General features: G+C 39.1%; 1 pseudogene; it reads left to right on the top strand.

Moving 5' to 3' along the window:
* The first annotated feature begins 8,710 nt into the window (after positions 1-8,710).
* LOC124617227 lies at positions 8,711-8,828 on the top strand (annotated as a pseudogene).
* Positions 8,829-9,612: the final 784 nt, after the last annotated feature.

The raw sequence follows: 9,612 nt of genomic DNA, 5'->3' as shown, positions 1-9,612 counted from the left end.
GGGGCCATGCATCCTTTTGATGGAATATATCATTCGGCAGTCATGGCCTTAAGTGTACGACCACTATGTTTACTATTCTTGACACATAATGGCGAGCATTTAATCTTCTTTCAACAGGTACCAAATTAGTGCTGTTGTCACATCTGATACTACACAACGCTATAGTTCTTGTAGTTGTAGAGGTGTGGAAAGAAAGGACACCGCATATTGTGACCTTTCACCAAGTAGCCTACAGACACGTTGGCAACGATCTGGCCACCACAGTGGGAAGTGAGATCATTGGAACACCACAGAATGCCACCCAACTTTGTAGTTGACTTTGATTTTACTGTACACATGTTTTGGTTTGTGGTATAATGTCGGCGGCAGATGACAGAGGGAGATTCGATATCTTCTTGTGATATAGTCTTTAAGGAAGGACGCATGCCTCCTGTTCTTGCCATAATGTTGTTCTGTCTTCTCCTCGACAGAAGTCGATATTCCATCTTTGCTCTAAACCCAGTTTTTCTATAGTTCGTTGGTATGAATATCTCTTATCCCTAATGCTACTGGTTGGACACCCATTGAAGTTCGGTATAAGGTGATAAGAAGAATGTGTACGTCTACTGCCTACATATGTCGCAATACATGTACTTACACCATCTTTCTTCTGTTCCAAAAATTAGCTTGTATAGGATGAAAGTTTAATCACCACATCCAACAGGCATATAAATACTGCAGTAACAGTTTGGTTATATGGTTTTCAGAGGTGTACCATTTTGTAGCAGCACTGTTATTAGGTGACCCTCTATTTCACTATTTATATTTATTATTTGAAGTAAACATAGAGAGACCTCTTACTTTCACCTCTGCTATATTCTATGTTCATTCCTCTATCATTCTTTTCATTTCCCAGCCAAAGCCAAGAAACTGATTCGCCATTAGTTAACTGCCAGGTTTTTTGTAATGTTGTTCACTTGAAGTCGTTGTTTCTACATTTTTTCGTAGATTATCCTTCAGTTTTATCAGGTACGTAAGATAAAGATGATAATGTCCAACTGTTTTAATAATCAACTTTGTTCAAAAAAAATTTCCAGCGTCATATGCCTTATAGGTGACCGTTTTATAAGATGTGAGTGGTTTCATTTTATACACATTACTGCAAAAGGGCATTTTGTGCGTGTTTTACTGAGCTTTGCGATTTTGAGAGTAAGATACTGCTTTGTTTCTTCTGCTCTCATTTACACTGTAAACGGTGCGTTTTGTGGTGAGTTGTTCACTTGTTATTGAGGTTTACACATAAATAAAGTGATGTTATTTAGTGTTTAACTATACATTCCAGGACCTTACTTAGAACCATTTTAAGCTGTGACTGTGCTGTGACAAGAAAGTGCTCTTTCAGTCTCATTTTTCAATGCTGTAATACTATGCACAGTCACTAAAAATGCAGTGTTGTATTTCAGACTATAACTATCGTTACCTGACGACAAGACGTTTCTGTTTTATGCCTTTTGGAAACATTACATTTTGAATGTGGTTAATGTTGATATAGCGTAATGAAAAGGAAATATAGTTTTCATTAGAAGTTATGCCCTTCTCAGAGAAAACATATTCCTGATTTGTCAATAGTTCTGCTCTGTGCTAACTGTTACTGTGTTTATCATTCGTTGTGTAGCGTCTTGGATTTTTAGATTTTCCCATCAGTTTCTCTTTTACGTTTTTTGTCACGTTGTTTGAAGAATTGCACTGTAACACCTTCACTGTGAACTTGTATAAAATATATTGTTTAGTTACATTATGTCTTTTGATTCTCCTGGATGAAGTCCAAGTGATGCTTCCAGTTTCTGCTGTTGTCCAGTTTGAGAAGTTCCAATAAACACAAGTGTGAAAGCTTTTGAACCTGATTTCGCTATTACAATTGTTGTCGCGGTCAAATTACTCTATGCAGTTTTGCAGGGTCGTTAATATTTGTGCCGGCAGATTTATTTCTCCTAAATTGGTTCCTAAATCCTAAGTTCATTATGAACATCCCTTTATGAATTACGTCCCCAACCTCTGCCTCTCTAGTAATGTAAACTAAACTCAATGTCCATTTACACCTTTGTGTCAGATTTTGGGACACATCTATCAATGTTTAGCACAAGAAGAATTACCTCTCCATATCCAGCTGGGTGTGACACATTCAGTTAAAAGTATCTAATTACTATAGAAAGTTTCACCTACACTACATCGACATGGGGTTGGAAAGACGCTGGGTAGATTGGCGAAGGAACCTGGAAATAAACACGGCGACTTTCAGTGGACTCAAGAGCACACAACAAGAATTCCGACAAAGCTCTTTACCTTCATATTACCACACAACAAAACAAACACAAGACGAGTTTAGTATCAATGGACATTTAAATACATCTCCTGAAAAGCAAGAATACATGGTAATCGTGTCTATAAAACTGTAAAATGCCATAAGGATAACAATATAATGGGACAGTTATTTAAAATGAGGAAAAAGAAATGATGACAAATCAAATTCAATTTTTTCGTCGTGCTCCACTCACTACTTATTTGTTCATTTGTTACATACATTTTTTGTCATATTCATTTTTTGTTATATTTATTTTTTTCTTATGACATCTTTCTTGCTCATTGGCGACTGCCGCAGGACATAGGTGCTTCTTGTTAATGGCTGGTCTGTTCATATTTTATAAAGTAATACACATAATACAGGAGGGAAACTCCCTTGGAATAAAGATGGGACCTCTCTGGTTACTTGTTACATCATTTATTGTAGAAGCTCGAGATTTTCATAAATTGCCATATAGTCGCACGATCCTCTGTTACCCTGTTGTGTGAATGCAATTCTTAATCACTATCTCTCCAGCTCTCCTCTCACGTCAATAATTCCCTCCGTTCACAGTCTATTTCTATCTATTTGTAATTCATCAACATTATCCATTCCTGAGAAGGAAAATTATCTTCAGATTTTTCTGTTTTCTATGATGTTTCCACTATTTCTCTTACAAATGTTTCTAATTGTTGGATTACATAGTAGATGTAAAATCCCCTATTACACGTTTGTGATCAGGAATGAGGTATAAATTCTCAAGAGTGCCTTATTATCTGTAAAAGTGGGCTTATGAACCAACCTGTTGCAGGATAAATAATCTATGAATTAACACATAATTCAAAAAGTGATCACTTCTGTATTGACACTAAAATACTCGGTACTGAAAAGTTTATTTAAGACAACTGCATTTTTCTAAGATCTGCAGCTTTCAAAATATTGCACCACTCAGCTAGTTTAGCAGCTTGTCATTAATTTTATAAGTAGATTTACAGAAAACCTACATCAGCACATCCCTGAATATTCAACATTACAAAAAAGTAGAATCTCCTATATATAATACCAGATCGTCTAAATCGTATATATCTATGTCGTTGTTGTTTTGGTCTTCAGTACAAAGACGGATTTGACGCCGTTCTCCATGCTACTCTGTCCTGTGCGAACCTCTTCATCTCCAAATAACTGCTGCAACTTGCATCCCTCTCATTCTGCTTACTATATTCATCTCTTGGTCTCCCTCCACAATTTTTATCCTCTGCATTTCCCTCCACCACTAATTTGGTGATCCCTTGATGTCTCAGAATTTGTGCTATGAACCGATCCCTTCCTTTAGTCAGGTTCTGCCACATATTTATTATCTCCCCACTTTTGCTCAATACTTCCTCATTAGTCTCACCTTCAGCATTCTTCTGTAGCACCACATTTCGAAAGCCTCTAATCTCCCCTTGTGTGAACTATTTATTGTCTGTGTTTCACTTCCACACATAGCTACACCCCAAACAAATGTTTCCAGAAACTACTTCATAACACTTAAATCTACATTGCATGTTAAATTTCTCTTATTCAGAAACGCTTTCCTTCCTGTTAACAGTCTTCGTTTTATATCCTCTCTGTTTCGACCATCCTCAGTTATTTTGGTGCCCAAATAGCAAAACTGATCTACTTCTTTCACAGTCTCATTTTTAAATCTAATTCCCTCAGCATCACCTGGTTCAGTTCGTCTAATTACCATTGTCCTTGTCTTGGTTTTCGTGATGCTCATCATATATCTTCAAGATGCTCTCCATTCCATTCAACTGCTCTCTCAAGCCCTTTATGTCCCTGACAGAATTACGATGTCATTGGCACACTTAAAAGTTTTATTTCTTCTCCCTGAACTTTAATTCCAATTTTTCTCTGTTTTCTTCACTGCTTGCTCAATGTGTAGACTGAATAAGATTAGGGATAGGCTGCAACGCTGTCTCACTCCATTCTCAACCACTGCTTCTGTTTCATACTCCTTGACTCATAACTGCCGTCTGGTTCTCATACAAGTTGTAAATAGCGTTTCGTTCTCTTTATATTACCCCTTTCTTAAGAATTTTAAAGAGACTATTGCAATCAATATTGTCAAAAGCTTTCTCTAAGTCTAAAAATGCTTACACTGTCTTCTACGAGAGTCCTGGTATCAGTATTGCCTCACGAGTCCCTAAGTTTCTCCGGAATCCTATCTACCCTTAGGTCAGCTTCTACCAGTTTTTCCATTCTTCTGTAAAGTATTCGTGTTAGTATTTTGCAACTATGACTTGCTACACTCATAGCTCGGTAATTTTCGCGCCTGTCAGCGCCTACTTTCTTTGAAATTGGAATTATTATATTCTTCTTGAAGTCTGAGGCTGTTTCGCCTGTCTCATACATCTTTCTCACCAGATGGAATTCTTTTGTCATGGCGGGCTGTCCTAAGGCTATTAGCAGTTCTGACGGAATCTCGTCTACTGCCGACATAACCTTACGGTGCTGTGTCAGATTGTTGCAATATCATACCTGACGTCTCACGTGCATCTACGTCCTCTTCTACATCTATGATACTGCCTTCAAGTTTATCTCATTTGTATATACTCTCCATGTACTGCTTCTACCTTTCAAATTTCCTTCCTCTGAGTTTCCCATCTGAGCTCCTGATATACAGCTGATTCTATTTTCCCCAAAGACTTTTTAGATTTTCCTGCAGGTCGTATCTCTCTTCCCCATAGCAATCTATGCTTCTAAATCCTCACAGAAATGTGAAAATATGGCCTCTTAAGTTGGCCAGAAAGAAAAACTAGGACGGGCTAGACCATAGGGATTTGTCACAGTTCATTCGCTAGTACAACATACAGATTTATTTTGCAAGAGCTGAGTTGCAGTAAACCCAATTAAATCTTTAATTAAACAACAATTAATTTGAATATTGAACAATAATTAATGATGACAGAAAACTTGAAAGTATAACTCGCACCCAATCACTGTTTGCCAGAATATAAAATAAAGGACTAATGATACAAACATCAAACCAGTTTTAAAGAGTCATAAAGATTATCAAAGCTTCATGAGCAGAAGACACCAATAAAAAAATTGTTAAAAATGAACATGTCACATAATAATCCACTGCCAATAAATTCTTGTGCAAAACTACCAAGCGACCAAAGAAAGAGAGCAATTAGTTAAAACCTCATAAAACAGACGCCGCAGAAAGGCTTAAAGGGTCCCACATTAATGTTCAAATAATTAAAATATACATTAAATAGGAATGAACGGCGAGATCTGACCCTCTAGTAAACTGTTTAAATAACTTAAAGAAGAGATAAGGCTGTAAAATGTGAGTATCTTTGAATTAACAAATAAAAGGATTCAGAATTGCTCTAAAATTTCAACTTTAAACAGTTGCATTAAATGTCACGGCGCCTTTAGAAGAAATTAAATCGCAGAAGACAGATAGCGTGAATTTTCGCTGCCCAAGTATTGTGCATAATTCGCACAAACAGGCAGCTGTGTGAGCCGACTTGGGTGGAGAACGAGTGGGCCTGGCAACGATCGGTAAACATCAGATGAGCACAAATAAATGTCATTAACTGCAGCCTTAAATAACGTCAAGAACGTAGTAAATAATGATTACTCTCCCAATAGTTCATGGAATTTCTTACGAACCACTACTCGTAATTTAACAGTCTTCTAAGAATTTAACGGAAACTATGAGACACCACTTGCGGTTGGCTTAAGGAAATTTCTAAATTAAATAGTTGTACCAAATCCTGCTGGAACACATGATTAAGCCAACTCCGTGCCAATTGACTGAAATTCTACGGCTCCTTGGAACGTAAGCAGGCTAGGCCATGCTCAGAACGGTCAATGTGTTCTGAAACAAGCTAAAATTTCAATGTAAACCACTCGGATAAAAGAAACAAACGATATATATGACATGAAGCAGGACAAACGGTGCATTAGCCTCCATCAGTAAGTAAAAGTACAGAAAGACGGTTAATGTTCCGCCAAACTACAACTACAAATTGAGCACAGCATTTATTGAAATTGTTCAAATTAGCACTAACCCTGATAACATACCCACAGCACAGAAGTCCACTTTCACTGTGACAATATTAAACAACGAAGAATACTATGCGCTGCAACTAATACTAGTTGGTAGTTATTTGCCTCAAGGACGATGAGAATTAATAACAGGCATGTAGAAGCACTTAGACAAACGTATATACTGCGCTGCCACCGAACTTTACACCAAGTTTCCTTGTAGAGACTTTAACATTAACCCAAATTAAAGGCACCAGAGACAGTTAAAATTCACTGATCAATTTTCCAGTAAGATGCAATATATGACGATCTAAGTAAAATATTTAATCGATGTTTTTTTAATAAATTCTGACTCATACAATTCGGCCCGAAAATTCCAAGCAATATACAAAGATCTAATGAAAATATTTAACGGGTCTTTTAACACACACATTTTGGCTTCTACACTTCAGCCTGCAAATTCCATGGAGGCGCAGACTTCAGTACCAATAAACAAAACCGGCGCTTCCAGAAATTCTGGTAAAAACAGCCTAGGGCGGCTCGGCGGGTTTTCAATAATCCACTGCTGAGGTTCCTCGGCACGGCAAGCAGAACATAAGCCCACATGACCCCTGCGCGTCCGTTCCAGTTTACGAAACCACAGAGACAGGTGGATGGCGGCAAAATGCCTCCTTTTCGCTTGGCTACTCCACAGATGCTCCCACCGTCATACTAACTGTCACACTGCCCCTGCGGACACAGCCAGCCGGCCCTCCAGACCAGGCCAGAGGGAGCTGAGCTCGCGCGGCATCGTAGAGCCAATGGTAAAGAGCATATCGATAAGGATACTGTACGAGCAGCCGACAACGTTCACTGACATTTGTCCTCTACCCACTCCTCCTCAGCCGTTTTGCACTTATTGTCAGTATCATACCTCAGATGTTTGTATTCACTTTTGCCTACTTCTTTGGTTATATTTTTGTATTTCCTCCTTTCATCACTTAAATTCAATATCTTTTGTGTTACCCAAGGATTTCTACTACGTCTTGTCTTTCAACGTATTTGATTTTCTATTGCCTTCAGTGTTTCGTCTTTCAAAGCAACTCATTTGTCTTCTACTGTGTTTCTTCCTCCTGTTCTAGTCAAATCTTGCCTAAGGCTCCCTCTGAAACTGCGATCAACCTCTGTTTCTTTCATTTTATCCAGACCCATTTCATTAATTTCCTAGATTTTTGCAATTCCTTCAATTTAATCTACATTTCATAATCAATAAATTGTGGTCAGAGTCAACATCCTCCTCTGTAAAAGTCTTACAGTTTAAAATTTGGTTCCTAAATCTCCGTCGTAGCAATATATAATGAATTTGAAACCTTCCCGGTGTCTCTAGGTCTCTTCCATGTGCTTAACTTTCTTTCATGACACTTAAACCAAGTGTCATCTTCTTCTGCTCTACGCAAAATTCTACCAGCCAGATTCCTCCTTTATTTCTTGCTCCCAGTTTGCATCCACCTACTACTTTTCCTCCTCTTCCGTTTCTTACTATCGGATTCCAACAGAACGTCACAATTACTGTTCCGTCTCCCTCAACTATTTGATTAATTTCTTTTACCTCATCACACACTCCTTATTTATCTTCGCTATGATAATGCTTATGTTATTCTGTTAATACCAGTTTATTCACATCCTTACTTTGTTATTCATAATAAAATGTACTCCTGCATTACTCCTGCTTTCTTTCGTATTTACAACCCCACACTCAGCTCACCTATTCCTCCGGTAACCGAATTTTACTAATTCCCACTATATCTGATTTCAACCGATCCACTTGCCTTTTTTAATTTTCTGACCTGCCTACCCAAATAACGGATATAACATTCCACACAGCGGTGAGTAGTATCTGAGTAGTATCCCAGTTTTGTTTCTCCTGATGTCGACAACCTCCTGAGTAATCGCTACCAGGAGATCCGAATGGGGGACAATTTTCCATTCAGAATATTTTACCCAAGAGGAAGCTATGGTTCAAATGGCTCTGAGCACTATGGGACTTAACAGCTGAGGTCATCAGTCCCCTAGAACTTAGAACTACTTCAACCTAACTAACCTAAGCACATCACACACATCCATGCCCGAGGCAGGATTCGAACCTGGGACCGTAGCGGTCGCGCGGTTCCAGACTGTAGTGCCTAGAACCGCTCGGTCACCCCGGCCGGCAGGAAGCTATCATCATGTAACCATACAGTAGAGCTACAATCCGCTGCTTTTAGCCGTTCGCAGTACCAGGACAGCACGACCATTTTGGCTGATTTTGATCCCGCTGCTACACCTCTGCAGGAATCGCACTTTTATCTGACATCTTAACAAATATCACGCAACGGCCTTGCCGCAGTGGATACACCGGTTCCCGTTAGCTCACCGAAGTTAAGCGCTGTCGGGCGTGGCCGGCACTTGGATGGGTGACCATCCGGGCCGCCATGCGCTGTTGCCATTTTTCGGGGTGCACTCAGCCTCGTGATGCCAATTGAGGAGGTACTCGACCGAATAGTAGCGGCTCCGGTCAAAGAAAACCATCGTAACGATCGGGAGAGCGGTGTGCTGACCACACGCCCCTCCTATCCGCATCATTATCTGAGGATGACACGGCGGTCGGATGGTCCCGATGGGCCACTTGTGGCCTGAAGACGGAGTGCTTTAACATATATCCCTCCGTTGTGGTTGCACGGCTCCCTGTATATCTGAGGCAGGCAAACCACCGTAACAATGTTGAGGTGCATGGTCCATCTTTATTTATGCACAGCAGTACTACCTTTTCTCAACTCGGAAATATTTTAAACATAGTTAAAGGTGTATAGATTGATTAAAACTATTAATATTCCCTACTATTGTGCAATAGTACAAAGCCGATATTCTTGAATCTTTGTGGTCGGTAAGTGAAGTGTACGAATAACAGTCATATCGACAATAAAGACTGTCACTTATGGCAAGTTTAGATGTATTGATTGGACGTCAGTATCTCTCGGATCATGGTGTGGAGTAGCACTGAATAATATTGTTTTTAGTCTCAAATATTAATATTAATTTTGAATATTAATTGTTAGAAATAAAACTAGCGACATGGAGGCAGAAGAGTACTATTGGAGATTTTTTGCTGCACTTTTATTTCATTCCTCGTAGCTGTATAAATCGCTGAGCAGAACAGGAGAGCCGGAAAAAAAATGTGGCAATTGTGATCTCATGCTCAATTCGGCGTGAGTCATTAATGTAAGTGCTGG

This window comes from Schistocerca americana, chromosome 5 (assembly GCF_021461395.2).
Source record: "Schistocerca americana isolate TAMUIC-IGC-003095 chromosome 5, iqSchAmer2.1, whole genome shotgun sequence".
NCBI lineage: Eukaryota > Metazoa > Arthropoda > Insecta > Orthoptera > Acrididae > Schistocerca > Schistocerca americana.
The sequence above is the reverse complement of the archived record's forward strand: the minus strand, read 5'-3'. Positions and strand labels throughout refer to the sequence as shown.